This window comes from Oncorhynchus mykiss, chromosome 3, assembly GCF_013265735.2.
Source record: "Oncorhynchus mykiss isolate Arlee chromosome 3, USDA_OmykA_1.1, whole genome shotgun sequence".
Lineage (NCBI taxonomy): Eukaryota > Metazoa > Chordata > Actinopteri > Salmoniformes > Salmonidae > Oncorhynchus > Oncorhynchus mykiss.
In genome coordinates, this window is record NC_048567.1 from 73,525,602 (window position 1) to 73,544,792 (window position 19,191).

Genomic DNA, 19,191 nt, shown 5'->3' on the forward strand with positions numbered 1-19,191 from the left:
GTGCCTTGGAACTGGGTATGGTAGTAGGTGGCAAGCGGCCTGGTTTGTGTCAAGAACTGCAACACTGCTGTTTTTTTCACGTTCAACCGTTTCCTGTGTGTGTCAAGAATGGTCCACCACCCAAAGGACATCCAGCCAACTTGACACAACTGTGGGAAGCATTGGAGTCAACATGGGCCAGCATCCCTGTGGAACGCTTTGGACACCTGTTATGAGGACACAAGGTGTTCCTAATGTCTGGTATACTCAGTGTATACAGTTCTTTCAGAAATGAATCACACACCTTGACTTTTTCCACATTTCGTTGTGTTACAGCCTGAATTCAAAATGGATTAAATATACTTTTTTTCTCAGCCATCTACACACAATACCCCATTTTGCAAATGTATTGAAAATGAAATACAGAAATATCTCAATTACAAACAGCACCAGTCAAAAGTTTGGACACATCTACTAATTCAAAGGTTTTTCTTAATTTTAACTATTTTCTACATTGTAGAATAATAGTGAAGACATCAAAACTATGAAATAACACATATGGAATCATGTAGTAACCAAAAAAGTGTTAAACATTTGAAAATCTATGTTATATTTGAGATTCTTCAAAGTAGCCACCCTTTGCCTTGATGACAGCTTTGTAAACGCTTGGCATTCTCTCAACCAGCTTCACCTGAAATGTTTTTCCAACCATCTTGAAGGAGTTGCCACATATGCTGAGCACTTGTTGGCTGCTTTTCCTTCACTCTGCGGTCCAACTCATCCCATACCATCTAAATTGGGTTGAGGTCGGGTGATTGTGGATGCCAGATCATCTGATACAGCACTCCATCACTCTCCTTCTTGGTCAAATAGTCCTTACACATCCTGGAGGTGTAGACAATAGTGTAGAAAATAGTACAAATTAAGAAAAACCCTTGAATGAGTAGGTGTGTACAAACTTTTGACTGGTACTGTAAGTATTCACACCCCTGAGTCAATACTTTGTAGAAGCACCTTTGGCAGTGATTACAGCTGTGAGACTTTCTGGGTGAGTCTCTAAGAGCTTTCCTCACCTAGATTGTGCAACATTTACCGATTATTATTTTCAAAATTCTTCAAGCTCTGTCAAATTGGTTGTTGATCATTGCTAGACAACAATTTTCAGGTCTTGCCATAGATTTTCAGTAGATTTAAGTCTAAACTGTAACTCGGCCACTCAGGAACATTCACTGTCTTCACTGTATGCAACTCCAGTGTCGATTTGGCCTTGTGTTTCAGGTTATTGTTCTGCTGAAAGGTGAATTCATCTCCCAGTGTCTGGTGGAAAGCAGACTGAACCAGGGTTTCCACTAGGATTTTGGCTGCACTTAGCTCCATTCCAGGTTTTTTTTTTATCCTGAAAAACTCCCCAGTCGTTAACGATTACAAGCATACCCATAATATGATGCAGCCACCATTATGCTTGAAAATATGGAGAGTGGTACTCAGTAGTGTGTTGTATTGGATTTGCCCCAAACATAACACGTTGTATTCAGGACAAAAAGTGAATTGCTTTGCCCTTTTATTTTTGCATTGTTGCAAACAGAATGCATGTTTTGGAATATTTTTTTTCTGTACAAGCTTCCTTCTTTTCCCTCTGTCAATTAGGTTAGTATTGTGGAGTTACTACAATGTTGTATATCCATCATCTGTTTTGTCCTATCACAGCAATTAAACTCTGTAACTGTTTGAAACTGTTTTAAAGTCACCTTTGGACTCATTATGAAATGAGTAGTAGTAGTAGTGACTGGGTGTATTGATACACCATCCAAAGTGTAATCGGTTCTGTGTAACTCAGTAGTTAGAGCACGGCGCTTGCATCGCCAGGGTTGGAATCCCATGGGGGACCAGTATGAAAACGTATGAAGATGGATGCAATCACTTTTCCCTGTATCCATCATGAGGTTGCTACATCCTAGCCTATGAATTAAAGTTTACAATGTAGGTGCACAGGTCGAGAGAATTTTGAGTAATCAAGGTGACAGACAGTGACACATTCAATACTGCCCTGCGCACTCTTGCCCTCATCTAGCTAATCTAGGGTGTAATCATTTGTCCAACAGTTGCAAATGAGAGTTTCTATTGGACAAATTCAGGTATGTATATTCTGTTTAATTTCATTTGCTTCCATTTAAGAAAAGTTTTTCAACAGAATCGGCTGAATGAATACTCCTCTGATCACTTGCAAACACAGTTCACTTTCATAGCAGTCACATTAAAACAGCATGATCAGTTTGCTCATTGTATATATAATGCCTTATCGCAACTATGTATGCACTCTCCTCTTCTCACCTTTTCCCTTCGTTTGTGGGCTTCAGTGTACAACACATCAGCTGTCTGTGACCATGCCAAAAACACTTTCCAAGCCAAACCCTCATATCGTGATCGCTAATAGCTACACACAGCCTACATCATTGCCACGTCATTGTAAACATACTAGAACTAACGCGTTAGTAACCCTGCTACAATCATGCAATACAGTGTACAGTCAGAATGCAGTATAGCAGTTACACTGGCGGCCCCGATGGCAATAAATTAATAAAACCAAAAGCTTACCTTGACTTGGAAGAGTTCCAGTGTTTAATAGACATAGCTAGCTAACTTACATAGCATCCCTCTCTGTTTGACCCGAGTGTTTGAGTAGAGTAAACTAGCTAGCTGCATTCACAAGTGAAAGTGAAAGTTTTAAAAAATACAACTAAATATATTGTGCTCTCGTTTCTCCTTCATTTTGGAATAAATTAATTTGTTTAAAACTGTTCAACTACTGTCTTTCTCTCTCTTTGTGTCAACTACTCACCACATTGTATGCACTGCACTGTACTGTCTAGCTAGCTGTAACTTATGCCTTCAGTGAGGGTCACGAAATTTCGTTAGCCGGTGATTGTCAAGCAAATAACTGTCGGTCTCAGGGTAATTGACGTTAATTTACACAAGGTCATTTAGCATCTCCTGACTTCCACACATAGCGTACAAGCCATCTTTCAATAGGTTCCCTTCTTTGCGAGGAATTGGAAAACCTCCCAGGTCTTTGTGGTGAATACTTATTGACTCAAGAGCTTTTAGCTTTTCATTTTTTATTAATTTATAAAAATGTTGAAAAACATAATTCCACTTCGACTTTATGGGGTATTGCGTGTAGGGCAGTGACAAAACATATTTAATCCATTTTAAATTCAGACTGTAACACAACAAAAGGTGGAATAAGTCACGGGGTGTGAACAGTGGCGACCTATCATTCAGGGCAGGTGGGGCAGAGCCAGCAGAAAATAGGAGCATTGCGCCGTGATTGGCCCAGTGTTCTCTCACTCATGGGGACAGTACGTCATCGCCAAGTTTAAGTGCTTACTAAAGGTAGAAAGTCAAAATTTCAGCCCTTTGGGTCCCGCCATAGTGATATTGCAAGTGTCCTTCCAAGAAGGCTCAAGGTCATTGGCCACAGATAGAATGACGTCAAATCACGTTATATGTACAGTAGCTTTGATTGGACTGATCAACATCTTACTTTCACTTAACTAGCAGTCGTCATCATGAATCAAGTCGACAATCTACTGGCAAATCCTTTTTAATCCTTGTCATATTAATAGAGATAATGAAGATACATTTTAGATAAAACGTATCGGTGCTCATCGGCCATGAGTGCCTCAGCTGAGGCACGGGAACCTGTTTTATCTAGCTTCGGCATGGGAGCCTATCGAGCCTACAAATCGTCTGAGGCCTCCCAGGTAACTCCGGCTCCAACACCTGAACCCGACATCATTCTGTAACGAGTAGCGCTGAGAGTCGGGAAGCAAGTTCAGGGAGTGAAAACATTTAATAAATAAACAAAACAAGACCCACGAACAGCACACTGACATGAAACAGATACAGGAACAATGACTCCTGGGGAAGAAACCAAAGGGAGTGACATACACTGCTCAAAAAAATAAAGGGAACACTTAAACAACACAATGTAACTCCAAGTCAATCACACTTCTGTGAAATCAAACTGTCCACTTAGGAAGCAACACTGATTGACAATAAATGTCACATGCTGTTGTGCAAATGGAATAGACAACAGGTGGAAATTATAGGCAATTAGCAAGACACCCCCAATAAAGGAGTGGTTCTGCAGGTGGTGACCACAGACCACTTCTCAGTTCCTATGCTTCCTGGCTGATGTTTTGGTCACTTTTGAATGCTGGCGGTGCTTTCACTCTAGTGGTAGCATGAGACGGAGTCTACAACCCACACAAGTGGCTCAGGTAGTGCAGCTCATCCAGGATGGCACATCAATGCGAGCTGTGGCAAGAAGGTTTGCTGTGTCTGTCAGCGTAGAGTCCAGATCATGGAGGCGCTACCAGGATACATGCCAGTACATCAGGAGACGTGGAGGAGGCCGTAGGAGGGCAACAACCCAGCAGCAGGACCACTACCTCCACCTTTGTGCAATGAGGAGCAGGAGGAGCACTGCCAGAGCCCTGCAAAATGACCTCCAGCAGGCCACAAATGTGCATGTGTCTGCTCAAACGGTCAGCAACAGACTCCATGAGGGTGGTATGAGGGCCCGACGTCCACAGGTGGGGGTTGTGCTTACAGCCCAACACCGTGCAGGATGTTTGGCATTTGCCAGAGAACACCAAGATTGGCAAATTCACCACTGGCGCCCTGTGCTCTTCACATATGAAAGCAGGTTCACACTGAGCACACGTGACAGAGTCTGGAGACGCCGTGGAGAACGTTCTGCTGCCTGCAACATCCTCCAGCATGACCGGTTTGGCGGTGGGTCAGTCATGGTGTGGGGTGGCATTTCTTTGGGGGGCCACACAGCCCTCCATGTGCTCGCCAGAGGTAGCCTGACTGCCATTAGGTACCGAGATGAGATCCTCAGACCCCTTGTGAGACCATATGCTAGTGCGGTTGGCCCTGGGTTCCTCCTAAAGCAAGACAATGCTAGACCTCATGTGGCTGGAGTGTGTCAGCAGTTCCTGCAAGAGGAAGGCATTGATGCTATGGACTGGCCCGCCTGGCCCGTTCCCTGGCCCGTTCCCCAGACCTGAATCCAATTGAGCACATCTGGGACATTATGTCTCGCTCCATCCACCAACGCCACGCTGCAACCCACAGACTGTCCAGGAGTTGGCGTGAGCATGCCCAGGCGTTGTAGGGAGGTCATACAGGCACGTGGAGGCCACACACACTCCTGATTCTCATTTTGACTTGTTTTAAGGACATTACATCAAGGTTGGATCAGCCTGTAGTGTGGTTTTCTACTTTAATTTTGAGTGTGACTCCAAATCCAGACCTCCATGAGTTGATAAATTTGATTTCCATTGATAATTTTTGTGATTTTGTTGTCAGCACATTCAACTAGGTAAAGAAAAAAGTATTTAATAAGAATATTTCATTCATTCAGATCTAGGATGTGTTATTTTAGTGTTCCCTTGAGCAGTGTATATAGGGCAGGTAATCAAGGAGGGGATGGAGTGCAGATGAGTGTCATTATGCGCCTAACACTGGTGACAGGTGTGCGTCCTAACAAGCAGCCTGGTGACCTAGAGGCGGGAGAGGGAGCACACGTGACACATATCAGCTATATTTAAAAGAGGTTTCTAACCTTAAAGGGTCTTTCTTATCTGGATAAATAAAGGTTAAATAAAAAATGTGTTTTTTTGAAAGGCAGTGAATGAGGCTGAATGAACTGTTTCGCTGACAGACAAGGCTCCACTGAAAGCCAGGTGTAGCAGTGGTAAGGTGTTGGGACTCTGCTGGTGGGACAGCTCTATGTCGGCCCTAACAGTTTGTGGGCACCATTTGTCACTGTTATAGTGCAATTAATGTATTGTTAAGTGTTGTGTTGTTTAGTGGCTTTGATGGCATGTGTCCAGCAAAGCCCGACCAAGCCCGACATGCTAAAATCACCACTGGGTGTAACTCCTTCAGTATATTATTAGAAACCAGAACTGAGAAAAGAAAAGTTACTGAGCACCGCTAAACATTTGTGCAGGTGGAAAACAGATGTATGGTAGGGAAACAGAACTGAACAGACAGTCAAATGGAAACAAAAAAATAATGAATAGAACCAATTCCCCCACAAGCATAGACATGTTAGTGTATATCACACACACACACACACACACACACACACACACACACACACACACACACACACACACACACACACACACACACACACACACACACTCACACACACGGACATTAAAGCTGTCCGTTACTTCCCAGAATGCTTAGGAGTGGCTTAAGGCTAGTATCCTTCACTGAAAATACGTTCTCCCTGCATCTCTTTCGCTAAAAATCTAAGGGATGGGGTTGGCGAAATGTAACCACTCTGAAATTAATAGACAAAGCTATGGATGCAAGGACAGACCATTTGTGATATAAAATGTATAGTTTGAACCTTGTTTTGAAGCTATACAGTGTTTGTTTACATTTAACGTTCTTTACAAACAGTGGAGGAAACAAACGTATATATTTTGGGTTGTGATGGGGTACGACTAGGGTTGCAAATGGAAGGTATCCCAGCTAGCACATAACGTTCCATATGTTTCTTAGAGCTTGGTAAGAACGTGGTTGTCCTACAGTTATTTTGTATACAACCTTCCTACAATGTTCTGGGAATGGTACAGGATACCCAGCTGGCACATAACATTCTGAGAACCATGTTTCTTAGGTGGGCATTTCAGTACTTCAGCATTACGTTTTCTACTGGTTTCCTCGTGGTTCGATTTAAAGTTATCTTAGAACGTTCCGAGGATGTTAAGAAACGTTCTTCTAACTGTAACGGTTTTCTTGACTTGAAGGAGAGGCGGACCAAAATGCAGCGTGGTTTCTATTCATGGTTCTTTAATAAAGACTCTACACATGAACAGACTAACAAAACAAGAACCGTGAAAACCTAAAACAGCCCTATCTGGCGCAAACACAGAGACAGGAACAAACACCCACAAACACACAGTGAAACCCAGGCTACCTAAGTATGATTCTCAATCAGAGACAACTAATGACACCTGCCTCTGATTGAGAACCATACTAGGCCGAAACATAGAAATACCCCAAATCATAGAAAAACACACATAGACTGCCCACCCCAACTCACGCCCTGACCATACTAAATAATGACAAAACAAAGGAAATAAAGGTCAGAACGTGACACTAACCTCAAAGTGTTTTTCTTACCTGGAGAAATAAAGGTACTGCTGCATAATGTTTTCTGCGGGTATCCTTGAGGATATATTTAAAGTAATGTTCTCAGAACATTAAAAAAACGTTCAATGAAAAAACACAAGAAAACATTAGTAACGTTCTAAGAATGTTCTAAGAATGTTTAAAAAAAAACATCTATTCTGTTCTATTTTCAACTAAACTCTCTCTATTCTCTATCTTGTCAAGTTCAAGTGTGTTGGCTGCGCCCACTAATTGGCCACCCCTGATATTAATATGGGGTCTGTTTAAATAGATTAAAATGATCAGCTTTGTATCATGCTAGCTCCATCCTGGATAGAGAAAAGAAGATCATAGGTTTGACTCTCACTGACGCTGTGGCACAATAAAAAAGAAATGTGTTTGCTGATCAATGCCTAAGCAAATTAATGTGTGTGTGTGTGTGTGTGTGTGTGTGTGTGTGTGTGTGTGTGTGTGTGTGTGTGTGTGTGTGTGTGTGTGGCTTTGTTCCTAGAACCAATGGGAAACCAAAAATGTACATTCCCACAACTTCCAAGGAACCAAACGTACTAGCTGAGATATTACTGGAAACGTTTGACATTTACCAGTAAACTACCAGATTTTTGGTAAATATTATGGTATAAATGGGAATTTTGTAAGATTAAATTTAGTATAATTTTTGGATACTTCAGATTCAGATTTCTGCCTCTCTGTGTGGCCTTATCACATGTACAATATATTTAATCATTAAATAAGGTGATTTTATTTGATTATCCTAAATATGTACCATAACATAAATGCTATTGGTGTTTAATATACACTTTTATTTATTTAACTGCATCAATATTAATTTGTTATCAATGTTTTGGCATCAAACTGGTGGCAGTTGTGAAAAAATATATATATATAGTTGGAAGAGTTGCAGAGTTAATGGAAACTATTGTTGATTAGATGCTTTTCTCATTAATTGGGCTATTTCTCTTGAATCATATGGTCTATCTAGTAAAAACTCATGGACAATATGGACACAGATCAACAACAAAAAATAATACATACTATATATGAATATATATTTTGTAAGTTGTTCAAGTATAAATCTCCAAAGTTACCATAGATTCAAATAGATGTTCTGTCAATAACCAAAATAACAGAAGATTATGTTAACTTTGGTAAATTACCAGTAGCTTTGCAACCCTAGGTATGACAGTTGAACTAAGCTCATGAGGCATTTATAAGTTATATTCTTCAAGAATCAATGGGTATATATAATTCATTTAAAAATCCCAAAACGGATGCAGCAACTAACGCCATTTTTTTCCATCTGACATCATCACGCTGGCGATAGAACATCAGAATATGTACTGCAACTCTTTTCTCCATCTGACATCATCACGCTGGCGATAGAACATCAGAATATGTACTGCAACTCTTTTCTCCATCTGACATCATCACGCTGGCGATAGAACATCAGAATATGTACTGCAACTCTTTTCTCCATCTGACATCATCACGCTGGCGATAGAACATCAGAATATGTACTGCAACTCTTTTCTCCATCTGACATCATCACGCTGGCGATAGAACATCAGAATATGTACTGCAACTCTTTTCTCCATCTGACATCATCACGCTGGCGATAGAACATCAGAATATGTACTGCAACTCTTTTCTCCATCTGACATCATCACGCTGGCGATAGAACATCAGAATATGTACTGCAACTCTTTTCTCCATCTGACATCATCACGCTGGCGATAGAACATCAGAATATGTACTGCAACTCTTTTCTCCATCTGACATCATCACGCTGGCGATAGAACATCAGAATATGTACTGCAACTCTTTTCTCCATCTGACATCATCACGCTGGCGATAGAACATCAGAATATGTACTGCAACTCTTTTCTCCATCTGACATCATCACGCTGGCGATAGAACATCAGAATATGTACTGCAACTCTTTTCCCCATCTGACATCATCACGCTGGCGATAGAACATCAGAATATGTACTGCAACTCTTTTCCCCATCTGACATCATCACGCTGGCGATAGAACATCAGAATATGTACTGCAACTCTTTTCCCCATCTGACATCATCACGCTGGCGATAGAACATCAGAATATGTACTGCAACTCTTTTCCCCATCTGACATCATCACGCTGGCGATAGAACATCAGAATATGTACTGCAACTCTTTTCCCCATCTGACATCATCACGCTGGCGATAGAACATCAGAATATGTACTGCAACTCTTTTCTCCATCTGACATCATCACGCTGGCGATAGAACATCAGAATATGTACTGCAACTCTTTTCCCCATCTGACATCATCACGCTGGCGATAGAACATCAGAATATGTACTGCAACTATTTTCTCCATCTGACATCATCACGCTGGCGATAGAACATCAGAATATGTACTGCAACTCTTTTCCCCATCTGACATCATCACGCTGGCGATAGAACATCAGAATATGTACTGCAACTCTTTTCTCCATCTGACATCATCACGCTGGCGATAGAACATCAGAATATGTACTGCAACTCTTTTCTCCATCTGACATCATCACGCTGGCGATAGAACATCAGAATATGTACTGCAACTCTTTTCTCCATCTGACATCATCACGCTGGCGATAGAACATCAGAATATGTACTGCAACTCTTTTCTCCATCTGACATCATCACGCTGGCGATAGAACATCAGAATATGTACTGCAACTCTTTTCTCCATCTGACATCATCACGCTGGCGATAGAACATCAGAATATGTACTGCAACTCTTTTCTCCATCTGACATCATCACGCTGGCGATAGAACATCAGAATATGTACTGCAACTCTTTTCTCCATCTGACATCATCACGCTGGCGATAGAACATCAGAATATGTACTGCAACTCTTTTCCCCATCTGACATCATCACGCTGGCGATAGAACATCAGAATATGTACTGCAACTCTTTTCCCCATCTGACATCATCACGCTGGCGATAGAACATCAGAATATGTACTGCAACTCTTTTCCCCATCTGACATCATCACGCTGGCGATAGAACATCAGAATATGTACTGCAACTCTTTTCCCCATCTGACATCATCACGCTGGCGATAGAACATCAGAATATGTACTGCAACTCTTTTCTCCATCTGACATCATCACGCTGGCGATAGAACATCAGAATATGTACTGCAACTCTTTTCCCCATCTGACATCATCACGCTGGCGATAGAACATCAGAATATGTACTGCAACTCTTTTCTCCATCTGACATCATCACGCTGGCGATAGAACATCAGAATATGTACTGCAACTCTTTTCCCCATCTGACATCATCACGCTGGCGATAGAACATCAGAATATGTACTGCAACTCTTTTCTCCATCTGACATCATCACGCTGGCGATAGAACATCAGAATATGTACTGCAACTCTTTTCCCCATCTGACATCATCACGCTGGCGATAGAACATCAGAATATGTACTGCAACTCTTTTCTCCATCTGACATCATCACGCTGGCGATAGAACATCAGAATATGTACTGCAACTCTTTTCCCCATCTGACATCATCACGCTGGCGATAGAACATCAGAATATGTACTGCAACTCTTTTCCCCATCTGACATCATCACGCTGGCGATAGAACATCAGAATATGTACTGCAACTCTTTTCCCCATCTGACATCATCACGCTGGCGATAGAACATCAGAATATGTACTGCAACTCTTTTCCCCATCTGACATCATCACGCTGGCGATAGAACATCAGAATATGTACTGCAACTCTTTTCCCCATCTGACATCATCACGCTGGCGATAGAACATCAGAATATGTACTGCAACTCTTTTCCCCATCTGACATCATCACGCTGGCGATAGAACATCAGAATATGTACTGCAACTCTTTTCTCCATCTGACATCATCACGCTGGCGATAGAACATCAGAATATGTACTGCAACTCTTTTCCCCATCTGACATCATCACGCTGGCGATAGAACATCAGAATATGTACTGCAACTCTTTTCCCCATCTGACATCATTACGCTGGCGATAGAACATCAGAATATGTACTGCAACTCTTTTCTCCATCTGACATCATCACGCTGGCGATAGAACATCAGAATATGTACTGCAACTCTTTTCTCCATCTGACATCATCACGCTGGCGATAGAACATCAGAATATGTACTGCAACTCTTTTCCCCATCTGACATCATCACGCTGGCGATAGAACATCAGAATTTGTACTGCAACTCTTTTCCCCATCTGACATCATCACGCTGGCGATAGAACATCAGAATATGTACTGCAACTCTTTTCCCCATCTGACATCATCACGCTGGCGATAGAACATCAGAATATGTACTGCAACTCTTTTCCCCATCTGACATCATCACGCTGGCGATAGAACATCAGAATATGTACTGCAACTCTTTTCCCCATCTGACATCATCACGCTGGCGATAGAACATCAGAATATGTACTGCAACTCTTTTCCCTCCACGATGCTGGATGCTTCTTTCATCAACAAAACAAAAAGAAGAACACAGATGCCTGGGAGAACAGTGGTGCTGTGTCCCGTTTAGGGATTTCAGCTTTAAGGCATGAGTAAGAGAAGGAGAGAGGATGGAGCTGGGCTGATGGGGTATGGACTATAGGGGATGAGGGGCAGAGGGGAGAGTCAGTGGTGCTGCGTCTCCTTTAGGGATTTCAGCTTTAAGGCATGAGGAAGTGAAGGAGAGAGGATGGAGCTGGGCTGATGGGGTATGGACTATAGGGGATGAGGGGCAGAGGGGAGAGTCAGTGGTGCTGTGTCCCCTTTAGGGATTTCAGCTTTAAGGCATGAGAAAGAGAGGATGGAGCTGGGCTGATGGGGTTTGGACTATAGGGGATGAGGGGCAGAGGGGTGAGTCAGTGGTGCTGCGTCTCCTTTAGGGATTTCAGCTTTAAGGCATGAGAAAGAGAGGATGGAGCTGGGCTGATGGGGTTTGGACTATAGGGGATGAGGGGCAGAGGGGTGAGTCAGTGGTGCTGTGTTCCCTTTAGGGATTTCAGCTTTAAGGCATGAGTAAGAGAAGGAGAGAGGATGGAGCTGGGCTGATGGGGTTTGGACTATAGGGGATGAGGGGCAGAGGGGTGAGGCAGTGGTGCTGTGTCCCCTTTAGGGATTTCAGCTTTAAGGCATGAGAAAGAGAGGATGGAGCTGGGCTGATGGGGTTTGGACTATAGGGGATGAGGGGCAGAGGGGTGAGTCAGTGGTGCTGTGTCCCCTTTAGAGATTTCAGCTTTAAGGCATTAGGAAGAGAAGGAGAGAGGATGGAGCTGGGCTGATGGGGTATGGACTATAGGGGATGAGGGGCAGAGGGGTGAGTCAGTGGTGCTGTGTCCCCTTTAGGGATTTCAGCTTTAAGGCATGAGGAAGTAAAGGAGAGAGGATGGAGCTGGGCTGATGAGGTATGGACTATAGGGGATGAGGGGCAGAGGGATGAGGCAGTGGGGTAGTTAGTGATGATGGGGAGGGGAGGGTACACCGGGGTGAGAGAGAGCGGTGAGTGATGGGGGAGAGGGGATATGGGCGTGAGTGAGAGAGGTTAGAGTTATGGGGAGATGAGGGAACATAGGGGAGTGTACAAAACATTAACAACACCTTCCTAATGTTGAGTTGCCTCAGTATCTTAGCTCAGTTCTGGTTTCTATTAATAGGCTGTACATACAGTGTCTTCAGAAAGTATTTACACCTCTTGACTTTTTCCACATTTTGTTGTGTTACAGCCTGAATTTCAAATGGATGAAATTTATTTTTGTTGTTGTCACAAGGCCTACACATACTACCCCATAACATCAAAGTGGACTGATGTTTTTCTACACTTTTACTAACTGATAAAAAATGTAAACTGAAATGTATTCAACCTCTTTGTTATGGCTGGATTTGGAGCGTCGCTGTACAGCTATTTTCAGGTCTCTCCAGAGATGTTCGATCGGGTTCAAGTCCGGGCTCTGGCTGGGCCACTCAAGGACATTCAGAGACTTGTCCTGAAGCCAATCCTGCATTGTTTTGGCTGTGTTCTTAGGGTCGTTATCCTGTTGGAAGGTGAACCTCCCCTGTCCGAAGTCCTGAGCCCTCTGGAGCAGGTCTCTCTAGTCTCCCAGCCCCTGCCGCTGAAAAACATTTCCCACAGCATGATGCTGCCACCACCGTGCTTCACCATAGGGATGGTGCCTGGTTTCCTCCAGGCCAAAGGTCAGAGTTACCATTGGGTTCTTGATCACCTCCCTGATCAAGGCCCTTCTCCCCCAATTGGTGATTTCAAACTTCTTTCATTTAAGAATGATGAAGGCCACTGTGTTCTTGGGGACCTTCAATGCTGCAGGAATGTTTTGGTACCCTTCCCCACAGATTTGTGCCTCGACACAATCCTATCTCGGAGCACTATGGAGAATTCCTTTGTCCTCATAGCTTGGTTTTTGCTCTGAAATGCACTGTCAACTGTGTGTCCCTTTCCAAATAATGTCCAATAAATTGAATTTACCACAAGTGGACTCCAATCAAGTTGATGGAAACAGGACACACCTGAGCTCAATTTCGAGTCTCATAGGAAAGGTTCTGAAAACGTATGTAATTGGCAAAAAATCTATCAAAACCTGTTTTCGGTTTGTCATTATGGGGTATTGTGTGTAGATTGATGAGGACATTTAAAAAATATATATATTTTATAATAAAGCTGTAATGTAACAAAATGTGGAAAAGGGGATCTGAATACTTTCTGATTGCACCTGTATATGTATGTGCATATCTTTGTGTACCTGTATATGTATGTGCATATCTTTGTGTACCTGTATATGTATGTGCATATCTTTGTGTACCTGTATATGTATGTGCATATCTTTGTGTACCTGTATATGTATGTGCATATCTTTGTGTACCTGTATATGTATGTGCATATCTTTGTGTACCTGTATATGTATGTGCATATCTTTGTGTACCTGTATATGTATGTGCATATCTTTGTGTACCTGTATATGTATGTGCATATCTTTGTGTACCTGTATATGTATGTGCATATCTTTGTGAGTTGTTGTGTGTGTGCTCATGAGTCTGTGTGTGAGTGCATGTGAGGTCTCGACAACAACACTACCCGTTTATTTTAAACATGAAAGTGAAAAGAGGAACTGTGAAAGAGGAGTGTGTCAGAAGATGTATGTATTGTGCCACCTGTTTCAAATAAGGAGCATATTCTCAGCGACAAGGGGTATTTATCAAAATGAAAACTACCATGCTCCGAGCACGCAAATTGGAGCACAGGAGGGTCGAAGGATGAGTCCAAATCAAAAATTGTTTGTACATATTTTGAAGCATGCAAGCTTCAACGGAAAGTATGCACAGAAATATGATGCAACCACGTAAAAATGTTTTCTACATTTCTTGAAGTCAATGGCGGCCATTATTTGAGCCATGTTAACCTGCCTACGATACCCACTGTAGTGTGCATAAATTGCAAGCCTATAGTAATTCAATTGGGTTAACCGGCTAGCTACTACTGTTAGCTAGCCAGATATCCACAAAGAATTGTTTGCTAGCTAGCTACCCATGAATAATTGACATCTACCCATTAGTTTTAGGTCATTGTTGCCTGTTCAACTATCTGGTTAGCTGCATTATTATGATACACATGTAGCTAGCTGATAGTTATGAAGTAAAACGGTTGCTTTCTGTATATCTTGTTTGGTCTCTATTGCCATTGTCCTGGCTGGAAGAGGGTTCAGTGAAAGAGTAAGTCCATCATAAGTCAATAGAGCTATCTGGCTAGCTAGCTAGCCACAAAGAATTGGTAGCTAGCTACCCATGAACAATGTATACCATTGGTTTAAGGTCATTTTAGCCTGTTTAACTATCTGGATTGCTCGATTATTACGATTCACATAGAGCTTGCTGGTAATTATGATGTAAAACGTTTGCTTTGTGTATATCTTGTTTGATGTTTATTGTTGCCATTGTCCTGGCTGGAAGAAGGTTCAGTGAATGGAGATATGCAGCGTGAGGTAATATGGTATGGGAAGTGCGAATGCTTATCATATGTGATGTTTTATACATTATCGTCCTCACAAGAACATACTCAAGAGAATGGTTTGCTAACATCAGCAAACCGCTCTCTCACATGACTCCATACACACTGTCTGCCATCTGCCCAGACCAGTTGAAACCGTGAAGAACCCACTTCTCCAGCGTGCCTTGGGCCATCGAATGTGAGCATTTTCCCACTGAAGTCAGTTACGATGCCGAACTGCAGTCAGGTCAAGACCCTGGTCAACGAGCATGCAGATGAGCTTCCCTGAGACGGTTTCTGACAGTTTGTGCAGACATTCTTCGCTTGTGCAAACCCACATTTTTAGCAGTTGTCCGGCGTCTCAGACCATCCCGCAGGTGAAGAAGCCGGATGTGGAGTTCCTGGGCTGGCGTGGTTACACATGGTCTGCGGTTGTGAGGCGGTTGGACATACTACCAAATTTTCTAAAATAACATTGAAGCGGTTTATGGTAGAGAAATTAGCATTCAATTCTCTGGCAAACAGCTCTGGTAGACATTTCTGCAGTCTGCATGCCAATTGTACGCTCCCTCAAAACTTGAGACATCTATGGCATTGTGTTGTGTGACAAAAATGCTTCTTCTTCTATGGAATAAGGGTGTTTGCAACAATTAAATGTGCATTCCGCCACCTACCATGCAGGTGGATAATAAAGATCCCAAAAAGTAAAACATTTGGGTAAAGATAAATAGAAAATCATACAAACTACCAAAAACAAAATTAACTAAACAAAATCAACCTGCTTTTCTGTAAAAACCTAATTCTAATCAAGTCCCAACACAGAAGATCCCCAGAAGCCACTTGTGAAGGCTGGACATTTCCAAGCGACAATAGTCCTTTTAGTGCTTCTGCCATGCTTCTGTCAAGTCTTGGTACCCCAAAAACTTCTTGGCTCTAGATATAATGATATCCAGACTTTGGACTTCTTAGATATTAATCACTGTGGCTATAAATGCCACAAAATCCCCCTTCTTCACGATGAATGTATCCAGATCACCCGATTGACTTAAAACATTAGCAACTGGTTGCAATGCATCCACCAACATATCTTCAACACTGTTGCCCCTTGCCCATTCAACTCTTCACCACCTCCACATTGGAGATCCATTGGAAGCCCTGATCCTTGACACCTTGACCTCCTTCACCCTAACAGGGCACTCAGGGAAGTCCGGAGTATGATACCCACCACAGTTGCAACATTTTCCAATCACAGATTTTTAAAATTCATACTTCTCCTGTCTGAAAACATTTGAAAAGTTACCATGTCCTTTACAATTTCCACACACAAATCCTCTCACGGCATACCTCACATATCCAAGCTTCACATATTCAGGTAGTCTCCTCAAACAACAATAATATTGACAGGCTTTTCTCCCTTCCATTTCCCATACGGGTCAGGCGACGTGTACTGACCACTCCTGGGATTTTATGACTAAGGTACTATATTCAACGAAACTCCAGATGTAACTCCTTGGGCAGGCGCCCTGCTCCGAAGACCAATACGTTACTTCTGACGTGGGCAATATAGCCAGATCCAGTGTACTCTGTTCTTCATCAACACAATTAACCAAAACAAGGTTAATTCTAGTCACCTTGATTGAATTCACCCTTCCCACTGGTTTCTTCACAGTCCTCAATATTACAAATGGATTTCCCAAATAAATCTCCTCGTCCAAAAAAAAACAGTCCAATAAGAAATGCATTATTGGACCAGTCCTTGTCTTCTACTACAACTTTTGCTTGTTTTGATCCATTCTTTGATTTCACTATTTTCCATTCCTTATCACACACTTCTCTTGCCGCACTTTCAGATTCAAGAACAGTCACCATTTCCTCCTCCCTCCCGGCAAACCTCCTTAGCACTATGCCACTGCTGTGACAAAACTGCACATTTTAGAGTGGCCTTTTATTGTCCACAGCACAAGGTGCACCTGTGTAATGATCCTGCTGTTTAATTAGCTTACTGACGATTTTCTTGGCAAAGGAAGAATGCTCAGTAACAGGGATGTAAACAAATGTGTGTGCAAAATTTGAGAGAAATAAGCTTGTGCATATTGAACATTTCTGTGATCTTTTACTTTAGCTCATGAAACATGGGGCCGACACCTTACATGCCTTGTTTATATTTTTGTTCAGTATAGAACAGATATGACATTCAGTCATGCAGAACTCAATTGGGCATCATGTCAGCTATATTCATTACAGACATGCCACCAGAGGTCTCTTCACAATCCCCAAGTCCAGAGCAGACTATGGGGAGGCGCACAGTACTACTGTGCATAGAGCCATGACTACATGGAACTCTATTCCACATCAGGTTACTGATGCAAGCAGTAGAATCAGGTAAAAGAAAAACAGATACAAATACAGGTTATGGAACACTGTGGACTGTGAAAAGACACACACATACGCATGATAACACACACTCTACACATGTACTGTAGATATGTGGTAGATATGACATGTGTAACAGTATAATTTTTAGACCGTCCCCTCGCCCATACCCGGGCGCGAACCAGGGACCCATCGCTCCACAAAAGCCGCGGCCCTTGCAGAGCAAGGGGAACTACTACTTCAAGGTCTCAGAGCAAGTGACGTCACTGATTGAAACGCTATTTAGCGCCCACGCTAACTAAGCTAGCCGTTTCACATCCGTTACACTTGTAATACTTTTTATTGTATATAAGTGCCTTAAAGTTTCTGGACCCCAGGAAGAGTAGCTGCTGCCTTGGCAGTAGCTAAAGGGGATCCTTAATAAATACAAATACAATTTGCATTCCTATTTGCAAATGTTCTGAACATAGAGATCCTGTATTCTAATTATATGTTTCTGAATGTTTCACCTCAGTGAATACACACCAGATGTAATGTCTCAGGAGCCTTGGTCGAAGTCTATTGTGATGCTGCTGCCTGGTGTAACGTCTGTTTTCTCAGCGTGATGTAATACTGATGCCTCGCTAACTGTTTTCTCGTGCTGAGCGGTTCATGAAATTTCGTTTTTTTTTAAATTATTAAACAACTAATTGACCGATGTCGGTTGAATTACTTAAATTTAATTTAATTCGTTATTTTTTTGTGAACTTAACGCGCCATTTCTCTAGATATAAATAGTTTCAATAGGAAAATATTCGATTTAATTAAGTGCGGAAAACGTGGTCAATGACCAGAATCCATTCTTCCCGGCACCGCCCACAGCATGTGTGTGGAATGTAAACACAATGACGAGAAGAATAGAGACAGTTTGTGAGGTAGTTATAGCGGATTCATAGTTGTAGCAGTCTTGAAAGAATGTATTCTCTACTTTTGAAGAACTACTAAACTATTACTATTGATGTCGTCCGAGAGCTCTGCAGTATGGGCAGCTGTTGCAACCCAAGGATCACTGACTACCGTTTTTGCTAGCCAAGAGCACATATATAACGTTAGATGGTTGTCTGGCTGCTATTGCCTGAGAGATGAGATTACGATTTTAAGAAATTAAATAATCAAGTAATCTGATAAAGTTATATGCTATACACAACCTAAATCTGTTATTGAATTAAAGTAATGTGAGTAAATGATGATTAATAAGTGATAAACTAACGGGCAGTCACCATCATTTGGTCCTTATTAATTGCTTTGTCCTATGCTGTTGGAGACAATGGAAAGTTTCCAATGTTTTGGCATTTGAATGTTCTCAATATTTGGCTTTGGAATTTCTATTAAAAAACTAAAATAATTGCAAGGTCATATATTCATAATCCAAATTAATATTTTTTTTTACGAACCCAACCCAAACCGACCTCAATTAGCACTAATCACTCACCCCAAGCCAAACCGACCTCAAAAAAGCACTAACCACTCAGCACTACTGTATTCTCAGTGTTATGTGATGCATGGCTAATGTCTGTTTAGCAGAGGCGGGCACAGAGAGAGACAGGCCA